We start from the raw sequence: 15,516 nt of genomic DNA on the forward strand, positions 1-15,516 counted from the left end.
TTGATCAAAACATATTTTTGAGATTTTGCAAAAGTGACCAAAGTCTGATGTGATTCAATTCCTGCTCATCCAGAATCAATGTCACCACGATAGCAATTAACTCGAACAGAATGTTTAAGCTGTTCAATAAATAGTTAACAATCCAAAAACTTGACTGATTTTGTCAGAAATAGAGCAGAATATATTAAGTTTAATATAGTATAGGAGAAAGTCATCGGAATTCCATAGTGTGCACCCAATGAAAGCGAATACCTACACTAGATTTAAGCACTAGCGCAACCGTAATTGATTGCGGTAAATCGCTGCAGACTGCGCTCGTAGCTAGATACCGCTCAACAGTTGTTCACATTCCATCGCCTTAACAGGGTTATTTCAGTGTTTACAAACAACCCACCATCATCCAATTAAACACTCTGACCACGAATGATCATTACTAGATTAATTAGCATAGCAAACCGTGCCATCCACATGGTTACGGTTGAGGAAAGCTCAGAGATTGACCCAGTTTGCATTATCTCTCTGCTCAATGCCCGTTGCACATCGCAAGGAGCGGAAAGTAAAATGCGTTAGCCACAACAAAACATTCCAGACCAGAAAGCGCGCATGAACATTCCAATCCGGGCGAAATTCACCCGGTTCGGATCCCTCTCGGGTGCGCATGGTTCTTCTGGACCGACCGAATTCCTCCGAGCGCTACCGGATGATGTCTCCGTGTTTTGACAGTTGCTCCCGAGATTTCGACAGACTGCTGGACGCCAAAGCGATTCCCGCTCCGATGGCTTCGTATCAGTTTCCCAGCATCCTTCAACCGTATCGAACGGAGAGTCAGGGATTCGGGACGTTAGCTGGTGGTTGACTTGCATGGACTGCTAGATGCCAAGGGGCGTTTTCTGTGCGGTTGATCGGATTGCTCAGTAGGCCGTGGGAACCGTTCGCGCTTTCGACGTGGTCCAAGTGAACTTTGAATATTTCGCGCGCTTACTTCGGTTGACGGTCGTTGGTAGGATACGAGAGCGCGTGGCATGCTGCGACCAGTGGTGAGTTCTGCCGCTGGATTACTCCGCACAGTTGTTCAGTGAAACAAGGAAGCGCGGCTCGCTACGTGGAACGGGAACGCATGGGATGGCTAGATGGATGCTGATGAGTTTCATGATGATGGTGGTGATGAATAAAGAGAAATGAAGCATAAAACGATAGCATAGAAGGAGTGTTCGACGTTGGAGTGCTGTCTAGCGAGGTCTATCGTGAGTTGACCGGTAGCGGCGAAGTGGTGTGCGATGGCAACTGGCAATGGCTCTGACGTTAATCACCGTTCGGTCGAGAGTTTACGATAGTTTTTTCCGCACGTGTCAGTGACGAGACGAGCAAATAAGGCTGCACAAAGCTTAAGCCTCCGGTTTTTTGGCGAGTCGATTTTTGCACACAGGGCTTCATGGATGGTTAGTGGATGGTGGCGGTACTTGACTGAAATATGTTCGCACATTGTGGTGATGTGATCGAGGCCGAATAGCCGCTAGGTGGCGCCTCGGAAGCCCGAGGAATGTAATTCGAAGTTTGAAATTGAACGGAAACCGGACGCCGGGAAAAAACGCAACCCCAGCACCATGCATCATTGGTTTTCCACTGGATTTAGTGTGGTGGTTTGGCGCTCGAAAAAGGATGAACGTTTTTGCTGAAGGTTTGGCCGTGGCGTGGCATGCTCACTGACCGTGGATCACCACATCGAGCCTTGGTCCGGCCACGAATTACAAAGTGAGTTCTTTTGTGTGGAATAATCCGGAAAATCCGGGGGTGAAATAATCGGCATTGCAATGCAACAGGGGTGTGTGTGCTCTCGCCAGTTCGGTTGTATTATACCGTGGTACAAATGAACACCCAAAGTCCCTGATGGATGGAATGGTGTTGAATCAGCTCGATCAGAGCGTTGGAGCAAAAGGAGTGTGCGAGGAAAACATTTTTAATTAAAAATCCGAAGGACGGTCGCGCGTGGGATGCCTTTTGCGTTGGAATTTACTGCTTCGAAATTGGACTAGTGGACTCTGGTGAGTATCGTTATTTTTGCACCTTTCTCATTCAATAAGAAGGGTATAGAGATTGCTTGTTAAACTGATATGCTCAAACGCTGTTATGGTGTTCCCAAAATTTAACAGCTTTGTATTGTTACTTTTGTTGTGAAATATTACGTCTGACACATTTCAGAAAGTTACTGATAGACTGACAACTTTGCAATTTTATACCGTGCACCCCCACTAGTCTGAACAACACCTCATGCAACCAATCTGGGTTCATTTTTACTTTGGACTTCTAGTTACCCTACGAACATCAATAAAACGTTTTTGGATTCTGACTTTTGTTTCACTCCATTTCTCTTTACTTCGTTCCTTGAGCTAAATTTTGAACGATTTGCAGATTAGCGGGGTACAGATTGAAAAGTGTTCAAATTAATACCGGTCTAACCAACGAGAGTACCCAGTATCTATATAAATAAGAATGGAATGATGTTTCCATGTCACGAGTTGGCTTGAGAACAGTTCAACGGATTTTCATTATTCTTTCACAGTTGAAATCGTTAAGAACTGCGACGTGTTCTTGTTACGATGAAATGAGATTTTAAAAGCCTAATAAACAGCCTACAGTTTGGTAATAAAACGTTAGCCTGGTCAACCTGTATATAATATGTTAAACTAAAATATTTTAGTTTATATGTTACTCAACAATAATAAACTGTTTTTCTTTTACTTTTATCTTTGGAACAATGAATAGTATTGAATTTGTGTCTAGAATTGACCCAATTCTATAATGATAAAACTATTAACATTCAGACATACATCAATTAAAAATAACTGTTAATACTCTACGTGATTGCTCAAGACTTTCATTGCGTTGTTTAGATGTAGTAGTAGAGTACATTTGGACAATTGAGATAGAAGCAATTTATAAGCGGTCACATAGAAGTAGGATCTAAAAGCTTAACATTTTGAAAATGCACGTTTTACTAACGTGTATATCTTAATTTCTTTGTTTTGGTCATGTTTGTGTAATTTCAAATGTCAAGTCGTCGCTCGCGTTGGCTTTATTAACGAAAAAAGTTTAATTTTTACCTAAATCGTTCCACAGCTTTGTTCAATCAATGGAAAAAAAGGCAATTTACACCGTCTTCAGCCAAAGGCTGCACAGACTGAACACAATCACGAACATTAGGCAACGGACAACACGGAATACCCAGTAGCCCAGTGATGAACTTTTCGTTTGACGAAAAGTTTCCACTGACTGGAGTGGGAGTCGAACCCACGCTTCGTGGAACAATACGCCTAAACGACTGATGCCGCTAACCGCACGGCCACGAAGCCACACGGAAAACAACGTTTCTAGTAAAAGTGCCTGCAAAAAGAGTTGTTTCCAATAGTTCAATACCAATTCAATGAATAATAATGAACAATAAATCAATTGCCAATTAAGGTAAAGTAGCCCGTCATTCGTATTGGCAATAATGATGACTTTTCAGCTTGCATTTCAAAGTGATAAAACTAAGTCTTGACAGTTTTTATTGACTTGAAAAATTATCACTATAGGCGCTAACATGCATAAAGTATGCTGATACTTTTTCAGCTGTATCAGTGTAAAACCAACTGATTTTCTTTGATTCGAAATCGTGAGATGAATTAGCAACAATCATTACAGATGCGTACAAATTTCAATGACGGCCTACTTCGCCTTAATTGTTTATCAATAGTTCTACCGTTAGGTCACTTTTTTCTGAAAATAGTTGGATCTCCTGTTTTCATGAAAATAAAACTAGATCATTTGGTTTCATAAAAAAATAATGATTTGTTCGGCAATCGTCAGTAATAACTAGAAAAGAGTACATTTGAGCTCATTTAGCAAAAATAATAGTACACCAATGTTTAATGCTAAAAAGAGTACATGTCTAGAAAGATTCGCGAATTAGGCGAAACTGACAAAATTTACACAATTTAGGAAACAATAGCGGTGAAATTGTAGCTTGTATGTCTATTCACTGCACTTGAACTTTTCCCCTGTCGATAATTTAACTATTCAAAAAACGCAAATTTGTAGAAGACGAAACTTCACCTCATGCAAAACCACACACTGTATTGATTACGCCTGTGTTTTTGTTTATCAAAGTGATGGGCGCATCTGAAATCGAAATCAAAACACGGCGAGAGTAAACGGCGACACTGCAAACAAAACATAAACAAGGCGTACATGGCGGGCTTAATTGAAACCAGAATGAAAACACGGCGCAAAAGTAATAGGCGACACTGAAAATAATATCGATTACAGGCTCATAACATTGGGCGATACTAGCATTCTTGAGTGCGTTTAAGGCGAAACTTTATAATATTTTTTTATTACGAAATAGCTAGGAAAATTGAAGGATATGTGTGTGGTATTGATGGGGATTTTGGAACTAGGTTTATGAAATATGTATTGAAGTGAAATAGTTAAAGTTGGAGTATACTTTCTCCAATTGGGAATAAAAATTGCACATGAAAATTTCATTGGTTATTTTCTCATTGTTATTGATTTGTCAGATAGGCCCTTATCGCGAATCCCTCTCGATGTACTCTAAAAAGAGTGCGTCTGGTAAGCCTAAACAGAGCCTATTTCTCAGCTTAATATACTATAAGCACTTTCATAGTTGGGAGATGTGTTGAACTTATCGTATAGTCTTAGAACTAACAGCATCTTGCCTGCTACTATAAATTCAAGAAGAAATCCATGACATTGTAAATGTTTCATAAGCATTATTGAAATTATGGTTGAAAGAGTTCAGAGATGGATGCTAACAGTGCTGTAAACATTCGACATTTTTCGCGACGTTCGTTTCGCTTCAATGTTCAGCAGTCAAATGATTTCTCTACACTCATCCGCTACACTCTCACGCACAGCACGAGCGGTAGAAGGAATATCGAGAAACACAAAACCTGTGGAATGAATATCGTCTGACACTATGACATTTTTATGTATTTTGCATATGTTTCAGAATTTTCCGATCAACAACTATTCTTGCTTGTTATGTCGAATGTGATACACAACAATTAAAGCAGCCCTTATTACGGAGAATGATAGAAATCCAGCTTTTTACGAGCGCTAATGGCTGCCGCAAAAAGGTCCGCTTTCTGATAGGGATCATACGATTTGACGTTTGGCTTGAGCCCGGTCAATAGAAGAGTGCATGGTGACGTCACGAAAAATTATCCTTCTTTTTCCCCTTTTCATCATGACCAATTGACTGTCGAGGTTCGAGGTTATGTCAAGCGTGCAACGATCTATAGAGAACGACCGAAGCCAAACGTTAAATCGACTTATCCTTACCAGAAAATGAGCCTGTTTGCAGCCATTAGCACTTTTAAAAACCTGGATAAGCTAAATCACACCGTTTTCTTGTGCCGCCGTCGCGGCCAGATACGTTTTTCCTTCGTACGCTCGTTTGATCGTTCTTGTTGTGAATGTTAAAGGCAAAGGCTGCCGAATATCCATGGGTTAGATATTAGGTATGAAAAACAATTTAAACTAAACAAAAACCTTTTTTTTTGCAATTTCTCAGCCTATTACGGCTGTTTTCTATCATACCAATCTGTCATGAACTGGCCTACGTTCCTGCACTGAATTATGCAATGTCGTAATAGTCATTACGTAACTGAAATCAGTTGCGCAGTTTCTATTACGCAACACTTTTTCATTACTCAACAGTTTTTTGAAAATGCAAAATAATGTTCAATGCATTCCGATGTGATTTCTGATACCCTCAAAAGGTCTTCTACGAAATTGCAAAAAATGTTGTACGCAACTCGTTGCAGAACTCGATTTTTTAAACATTTGTCATAATTATCCAACTCGGAAAGCCTTGTTGGACAAATGTACAACTCGTACTGTAAAAATCATCATTAAGCAACTTGTAGCGTTAACTACTATTTCTGTATTGAAAATCGTGCCACCGGAATTCAATTTCTGATATTATTGTGAATGGCCGAATTAAGAAAACCCTAGCCATATTTGGTGTATAGCAGTAAGAATATCGAAGAAATTTTTTTGTTCACATTGATTTTTGAATAAATACGGACAAATCAATGAACTTCGTTTTATTTTGTGTAAATAGTCCATCAAAGACAAAATGATTAACGCTGCTTCGTTTGGTAAAACAATGTGGAATCCAGTCTTGAATTGGCGCTATGGCCAAAATTGATACTTCTACCTAAGCTTTATCATTTCTGACGGCATTCTTTACTTAGAGAAGTCTACTAACAGTAACTTACTCAGAAGCTCCTCCCAAAACTTCCCTTTAGTATACTTTTGGGAAGTCAAATCATTGCCAAAAATTCTCATGTTGCATAAATCAAACCGTGCCAAAATCGAACCGTTTTTTTTTTATCAGAAATTGAATCAACGTTAATGATCACGAATTAAATTAATCTATTTGGAACATGGTAAGCCTCAAAAAGACTCACAGAAACATTGGGATGAACAAGATTAGTGACTGACCCATGATTCTTTTTTTTGTAAATGCATTTCCGTACTGCCAAAATCGAACCGTGTCAAAACCGAACGAGCACTGTATGTGACAAAAAAGGCTTTCCAAAATAATGTGACCACTTACGCAAAATTGTAAGTTAAAAAAACTAATCTTTTTGTAACTTCGAATACTAAGGGTCATCATATTTCATGGTAAAATACAAGATTTGTGTTTTTTATTAGGAGAACGTTTTGGAAAACATGTTTGGACTAGTTGATTTCTCATATGTGTATTCAACATTTAAGGTTTCTGCTAATAGATTTATAAAATAGATATTTTTTGAATAAAATATATGATTTTAAGCAAGTTTTCGATGTTTTTACCTAATAAAATGCTATCTAACCATACTTTTAGCAAAATAGTCATAACTCATAAACAAACGTGATGAATAAGATTGTTTAAATCGATAGAATGGATGCTTGACGGATATCCATGGTAGACGTAAAGTATTTTAAACATGTACAAAATAAATTTATACCTGTATTTCGTCTGAGAAAAATTTTCAGCAATAAATTTATATCAAGATCCATAAAAACTATGCGTCTAGATTGCAAAATAAGAAATTTCTTCGAATATGTTAAAATTTTCATAAATTTTTGCTGTTTTTTATTAACAACAATATCATTCATACTTTGATACCAAATATTATGCATTGCAATTTATTAATTCGATTATGGAGAGAAAATTGATCAAGTGTTTTAATGATATATTTGATAATGTGGTGCTTTTATTACTATATCTGGCAAGTTACGCAAAATAATTGGAAATTTTAAACACTTTTATTATGAAAATTCTCGAAATTTGCTCACAAATCTTGAATTTATTCTTAAAATATCTCAAATAAAGTTTTCTAAACGTCGTCATTTACACAATAATCATCTTTTATTCAAATATCCTTACCATATAGCTTGTATTAGGACAATTTTATCACATCTCGGATTTTTTTTGTTTGTTTTATTTTTTTTTATATTCTTCAGCAGTTTCAACTATTTTATATTACTGGCAACACTGTTATAAAGAATTGCAGTGCACCAATGTAATGGTATTATTTTTAATCCTTTAATTTTCATTCGTGGCCGTTAATCATAACTAGGTATAAGATTTTTCCTACTTCATTTAAATATTCCTGTATACGAAAAAATATGGGTGGTCCTTTCATTATGAAAAGCAGTACATAATTGCTGATTTAATTATTGTTTTTTTTTGTAGTAAACTATTGTTACTGCAGTAAACTATGAAATAGTGTTTGTATAAATCCTGGAGAAATCGAAACAAAACCCTTTAAAAATACCTGAAAAGGAGCATCTGATCTGATTAAAATATTAGACATGTTTCCAAACTCTTAAATAAAAACTTAAATAATATAAAACATGTCATTCTTTTGAAACATTTTGAGAGGAGAACTTCAGGAAAAAATTCAACTTTCATAAAAAAGTTTTGGAGAGGTTTAGAATGAATTATATGAAAATGTTGTAGACAAAAGTAGAGCTTTGATAATTCTTGGTGTAATTCAGGATATGGAGCATTCTTTAACATCCTTGATGGTATTGCATAGTGAAATGCTTGAAGGGATTTTTTGTAAAATATCACAATATTATAAAAGAATTCCTTACGAAATTTTTGAAAACTTTCCGTAATTTCGTTAGGATTGATTATAAAATGTTTAGAAAAATTTAAGAGTTGTTCTCAGATTGTCTGCTGTACAATTATAACTATTACTTATAATATTTGTGTTGTTGCCCACAATTCATGGAAGAATTTGTTACAAGAAATCTTGTTAAAATGTTCAATGAAATTGCTCAGAAAACTCTAGCAGCAAAATAAGTTTAGTTTCTGGAGATATCTCCAAAATATTTCTTTAGAGATTTCTCAAAGTAATCTATAGGCGATTTCAGCGTTGAGTTTCGTTTTTTTTTTTTTGAAAAAGTTTTTCCAGTTCGCAACATATCTTAAAATATTACTAATAAGGAATCACTTAATCAAAATATTTTAAATATTAAGCAGTATTATGGTTCTAATTCTTGGATGAACTCAATATGGATAAAATAAAAAAAAATATTGTAAGGAATGTGTAAATGTATTTCATTAGTGGAGTTACTAGAATCTTTGAAAGAACGATTTTAAAATAAAATAGAACACTATTGAATTTTATTGCGATTGGCCACTTTGTTACAGAGATATCATTCAACCAAGAGCATTTTTTACGCGGTGCCGTTTAAACAAATCGTATTATTTTATAAACGACTCAAAAATTGTTTTCAATACAAAACAATGTTCTACATTATGACTCGTATGGTAATGGAACGTCGTAAAACGTGAGGTCTTTTTTCCGTCGTTTTTTTTAACAACGCGATGTTTTTTACTTCATTTTTTAAATAAAGCGGTTTTTTTACACGGGACATCAACCGACGTTGAAAAAATCTTAGTGTATTGAATAAATATTATTGAACTATGTAGACATTATTGAAATTCTCAGCCATTTACGAACCGATTTTAATCAAAGTTATGATATTCTTTTACAAACCCACAGAAGTGTATGACACAGGATTTGGACTAAGAATTTTTTACTAAAACGATAAAGATGGCATCTATGGCACAGATCCAATTTTAATTTTATTGTTTTGAAGATGAAAGCAAATGAAAGCAATAACTATATGTCGTCAGAAAAACCTAAAGTTCATAGACACAAATGTCAATCTGGACAAATCGAGATGCAAAATTATGAAAAATAATGGAATCGTTCCTTAGCGTGCCTACGAACAACAGAGGGAGATTGTTATTTTTAGCGTCGATTTTACATTTGTGTCTATGAACTTCAGATTTTTCTAACTACCAATCGGCTGGTGAACCGTAACAGTGACAACAATCCTACTTATGTATATGTCCTCAGTTATAAAAGTAAGTTGTATAAAACTGCTAGAATGCTTTTCCCATTCACATGAATGACTGAATAATTCTCAAATAATATGTAACTTTTCGGTTTCTTCATAGGGGCCTTGCTTAGCCGAGTGGTTAGAGTCCGCGGCTACAAAGTAACGCCATGCTGAAGGTTACTTACTTACTTATTTGGCTTTACATCAATTATCTTGATAAAGCCTCGCCAACAATATTTCGCCAATTCCCTCGGTTCATGGCCGCTTCTCTCCATCCTCGACTGTGACCCACGCTCTCCAGGTCCTGGTGTACCTGGTCAATCCACCTAGCTCGCTGCGCCCCACGCCTTCTTGTTCCGACCGGATTCGTGGCGAACACCATCTTTACAGGGTTGTTGTCCGGCATTCTTGCAACATGCCCTGCCCAGCGTATCCTTCCAGCTTTAGCTACCTTCACGATACTGGGTTCGCCGTAGAGTTGAGCGAGCTCGTGGTTCATCCTTCGCCGCCACACGCCGTTCTCCTGCACGCCGCCGAAGATCGTCCTTAGCACTCGGCGTTCGAAAACCCCAAGAGCTTGCAAGTCCTCCTCGAGCATAGTCCACGCCTCATGCCCATAGAGGACTACCGGTCTTATGAGCGTTTTGTACATCGTGCATTTGGTGCGGGGGTGAATCTTTCTTGACCGCAGTTTCTTCTGGAGCCCATAGTAGGCACGACTTCCGCTGATGATGCGCCTTCGTATTTCCCGACTAACATTGTTGTCAGCCGTCAGCAAGGATCCAAGGTAGACGAACTCGTCCACCACCTCGAAGGTATCCCCGTCTATCGTAACACTGCTTCCTAGGCGGGCCCTGTCGCGCTCAGTTCCGCCAACCAGCATGTACTTTGTTTTCGACGCATTCACCATTAGCCCGACTCTTGTTGCTTCGCGTTTCAGGCGGGTGAACAAATATGCCACCGTTTCAAATTTTCTCCCAATAATATCCATGTCGTCCGCGAAGCAAACAAATTGTCCGGATCTCGTAAAAATCGTGCCTCGACTGTTAAGTCCGGCTCTCCGCATGACACCTTCAAGCGCAATATTGAACAACAGGCACGAAAGTCCGTCGCCCTGTCGTAGTCCCCGCCGAGACTCGAACGAACTGGAGTGTTCGCCCGAGATCTTCACGCAGTTTTGCACACCGTCCATCGTTGCTCTGATCAATCTTGTGAGCTTCCCGGGAAAACTGTTCTCGTCCATGATTTTCCATAGCTCTATGCGGTCGATACTATCGTATGCCGCCTTGAAATCGATGAACAAATGGTGCGTAGGGACCTGGTACTCACGGCATTTCTGGAGGATTTGCCGCACGGAAAAGATCTGGTCCGTTGTCGAGCGGCCGTCGATGAAACCTGCTTGATAACTTCCCACGAACTCGTTTGCTATAGGTGATAGACGACGGTAGAGAATCTGGGATAGCACTTTATAGGCGGCGTTTAGGATGGTGATTGCACGATAATTTTCACACTCCAGTTTGTCGCCCTTTTTGTAGATAGGGCATATAACGCCTTGCTTCCACTCCTCCGGTAGCTGTTCCGTTTCCCAGATTCTGACTATCAGCCGATGCAGACAAGCGGCCAACCTGTCCGGGCCCATCTTGATGAGTTCGGCTCCGATACCATCCTTGCCAGCGGCTTTGTTGTTCTTGAGCTGTTGAATGGCATCCTTAACTTCCCCCATCGTGGGAGCTGGTTGATTTCCGCTGTCCGCTGTGCTGACGTAGCCATCGCCTTCGCTGTCCTGACCTTCTGTGCCTGTGTTCTCTGCGCCATTCAGGTGTTCATCGTAGTGCTGCTTCCACCTTTCGATCACCTCGCGTCCGTCCGTCAAGATGCTCCCATCCTTATCCCGGCACATCTCAGCTCGCGGCACGAAGCCTTTGCGGGATGTGTTGAGCTTCTGATAGAACTTCCGCGTTTCTTGAGAACGGTACAGCAACTCCATCTCTTGGCATTCCACCTCTTCCAGGCGGCGCTTTTTGTCCCGGAATAGGCGGGTTTGCTGTTTCCGCTTCTGTCTGTATCGTTCCACGTTTTGCCGCGTACCATGCTGCAGCATTGCAGCCCGCGCTGCATTCTTCTCCTCTAAAACCTCCTGGCACTCCTCGTCGAACCAATCGTTTCTTGAGCTCCGTTCCACATATCCGACAACGCTTTCGGCAGCGTCGTTAATGGCTGCTTTGACTGTCCTCCAGCAGTCCTCAAGAGGGGCCCTATCGAGCTCGCCCTCATCCGGCAACGCTGCCTCAAGATGCTGCGCGTACGCATTGGCGACATCCGGTTGTTTCAGCCGCTCGAGATTGTACCGGGGCGGGCGTCGGTACCTTACATTGTTGATGACGGATAGTTTTGGGCGCAGTTTCACCATCACCAGGTAGTGGTCGGAGTCAATGTTGGCGCCACGATAGGTTCTGACGTCGGTTATGTCGGAGAAGTGCCGTCCATCGATCAAAACGTGTTCGATTTGGTGTACCGATACGGGAGGCTGTGCTGGAAATAGGTGCTACGAATGGCCATGTTCTTGGAGGCGGCAAAATCTATCAGTCGTAGGCCGTTCTCGTTCGTCAGCCGGTGGGCGCTGAACTTTCCAATCGTCGGTCTGAACTCCTCCTCCTGGCCAACCTGAGCGTTCAAATCTCCTATGATGATCTTGACGTCGTGGCTTGGGCAGCGGTCGTACTCGCGTTCGAGCTGCGCGTAAAATGCGTCCTTGTCATCATCAGTGCTTCCGGAGTGTGGGCTATGCACGTTGATTATGCTGAAGTTAAAGAATCGGCCTTTGATTCTTAACTTGCACATTCGTTCATTGATCGGCCACCACCCGATCACGCGCCTTTGCATATCACCCATCACTATGAAAGCTGTTCCCAGCTCGCGTGTGTTGCCGCAGCTCTGGTAGATGGTATGATTACCTCTAAACGTTCGCACCAATGCTCCTGTCCAGCACACCTCCTGCAGCGCTACGATGTCGAAACCGCGGGTCTTCAGTACATCGGAGAGTATGCGAGTACTTCCAATGAAATTGAGAGATTTGCAGTTCCACGTACCGAGTTTCCAATCGCTAGTCCATTTTCGTCGCTGTGGTCTTTGCCGATTGTTCCGGTCCGTATTCTCTCGTTGACTGAAGGTGTCTGGGTTCGATTCCCGATCGGTTCAGGATCTTTTCGTAAAGGAAATTTCCCTGGCTTTCCTGGGCATAGAGTACCATCGTACCTGCCACACGATATACGACTGCGAAAATGACAACTTTGGCAAAGAAAGCTCTCAGTTAACAACTGTGCAAGTGCTCATAAGAACGCTAAGCTGAGAAGCCGGCTCTGTCCCAGTGGGGACGTTAAAGCCTAGAAGAAGATATAGGTCGATTATCAAAACTGTTGTTCAGTATTGGCCAAGGGGTCATTTTACTTTGCGATTATGTACTGAGGAAAATAATGTTTTATAATGTTAAATTAGGCCTTCCTTTTGTATTTTATATGCTACGCATTTCGTTTTTTTTAATGATCTCGGCTGTGTTCATCGTAATCTAGGTCAAGGTATCTATTAGGGAGGTAATTCAAGGTGTCATTTAGCACAATCCGCCATTTTGGGAAACAATCTGACAGCTGACGAGTTTATGTTGCTTCATGAAGTTAGCAAGCCTTGAGATCCTAGCAACCTTTTCCCCTCAATTTTTATTTACTCATTCATTAACCAAGTGTAAAACTTTATGTTAATTAGTGACGAAATTTATCCAAAGAAAACCCGAAATGGGGTTGATCCAGTTTACCCGTAAAAATAAAGAAAAATTGTAGGTGACGGTGACAATTTGAGAATTACATTGGGAAAAGACGCATGCGATTTAAATGGAAACCCGTAACGCGGGTAGATCACCTTTTCGAGGTAAGATCTACCATATCGTGCTCTTGTTGTAACTGTTCTTGTTTATACTTATAAGTTACGGCCGGAAGAGTATAATAGAGTAACAAGTCACTAAGACCCACCTATTTGTCCTAGATAATGAGGAGGTCGAAGTAGAAAAATGACTCAATCAGGAACGTCAAATCAAAGACAAATTCATTCCGATTCCGAATCAGTGGAGTAGCAGACCTCCCACCTTTTAAAATAAGCTTCATGTTACAAGGAATCTAAATGTCTAATGCGATGAAACCTGTTCACAGTTACAAAAAACGATTTTGAAACTTCTAAGTAGAAGCAATAATTTGATACGCTAGAGCCAGCATGGTCAAAATCAGTATCATTGAACCAGCTTAGTGGCCGAACCAAAAGTCATGAAATCATGAAGCATTTTACCGTAACGGCGGTTGTACGTTACGTTTCAGTTTATAGCGAAAAAAAATGTCAGCTGGACTCCACAAAATCATGAAGCATGTATGCTGGAACCATGAATAAAATTCATGGAAACATAAGCACTATTCATTGATTTAGTCATCTGTCATTTAAGATTTCTATTTTTGATACGAAAAGTGGCTATTTTGGTCATGAAATCATGAAGCAAGATCCGATACAATGAACACAGTTCATGAAAACATAAGCACTATTCATGTATTTAGATGGTTGTCATTTATGATTCCGATTTTGGTGCTGAAAAGTGAAAGTTGAGTCATAAATCATGAAGCAGAATCCCTGAATCATGAACACAGTTCATGAATACAAACATTATACGTCAATTTAGATCCCAGTTTATATTTGCTATTGGTAAACAAATTACATGAAAATTATAATCGTTGTGACTTTTGTGCCGGTTGTTTCGTAATAAACCGTGAACACATTCCGCAATTGTCAACCTAACGAGTGCCAAATCTTTAGCAGGAACGCGAACAACAACAGTGGTTAGGTTTGAACGCAAAATATTGTTTCGAACAACAATTGATTTGACAAATGGTCCCTGGGCTCACAAAATGCTGGTGGATTGCATAAGTAATGGAGCACTCCTCAACAACAATGTGGATGTGGAACATCCGGTTGCCGAAGACCTTTTGTGAGCTGCTCTGCTATAGGACATGGGGAAAACATCACATAACATCCGAATCGCCGACGAACTTGTGAAGCGAAATCTTCGCTCAAAGTCAAACATTGCCCGGTTCTGCAAAATCAGGATGAAGGCTTTTAGTATATTTTGGAACATCGAACAGCTCCTTCAGATTGTGTCGTGACACAATGTGGGAACTTACGGAAATATCGCCAAGAATGTCATCGATACGATGGCAAGGTTCCGAAGAGCAGTGTCTTCAATTTAAACTTTTTCAAAAACAAAACTTTTTTTATAATTTCTCTAGGAAAAATCACCGATCGCCATGAGACGCGTTGACTAAGATGAAGAAAGTGACAGTTAGATTTGTGTAACGCCCCACACTGGGGCAGAATTGAAAAAACGCGGAAACAACCTGTAGTTCTTTGGAATTAAGAGATAGACGTTTGGTGTCTTCAGCGAAAATGATCCTTTCAATGAGGCCGATGTTTCGAGATAAAGTCATATTTTTTAGTGTTATTCGCATAAATGACTGAAATGCCATTTCGGTCAAATGGCAGTTTAGGTGTATAGTTTCTTCGGCAAAGTTGATCATTATTTGATGCTGCAAATAATGGACCTATGCACGGGTTCACTATTTGACGTTTTAGCGGTGCCGTGTTATTTATGTGACCATGGAAACTAGTGAATTCGGCACCGCTCAAACGTCAAATTAGTGAACTCGTGCATTGATCCATTGCTGAAGACGTCAAACTTCCAAGGCCTACTATTTTTGAAATATAGACATTTATTTAAAAAATATGCTAAAAACCGAAATATTTGAGTTTTGCTTGCAATTTTTCAATTTAAATTCCATATATCGGCTATGACTATGTCGTTAATAAACATATAGCAGGTCTGGTGAAAATTTGATGGTAAAAATAAAATTGTGTTCGATATTTTAAGTAAAATTTTCAAAAAACAAGGATTTTGCGTATAGGCCATTCTTGCGATAGGGCAAGTTCGGGCAGGTGTTTTTATCGCCATCCACTTACGAAAGGTCAAAGCTTTCATGTCTAATTTTTCCAAGGATATGATATTTAATATATTTTTTC

General features: G+C 39.7%; 1 protein-coding gene across 1 annotated transcript in view; it reads left to right on the forward strand.

Moving 5' to 3' along the window:
* Positions 1-740: 740 nt before the first annotated feature.
* LOC5576187 (lachesin) overlaps positions 741-15,516 on the forward strand; it is a 272,529-nt gene continuing 257,753 nt past the window's right edge. Inside the window, 1 exon segment of the mRNA XM_021851098.1 lies at positions 741-2,042. The gene's annotated coding sequence lies outside the window, so the exon portion shown is untranslated.

The sequence above is a fragment of the Aedes aegypti genome, chromosome 3, assembly GCF_002204515.2.
Source record: "Aedes aegypti strain LVP_AGWG chromosome 3, AaegL5.0 Primary Assembly, whole genome shotgun sequence".
Classification (NCBI taxonomy): Eukaryota; Metazoa; Arthropoda; class Insecta; order Diptera; family Culicidae; genus Aedes; species Aedes aegypti.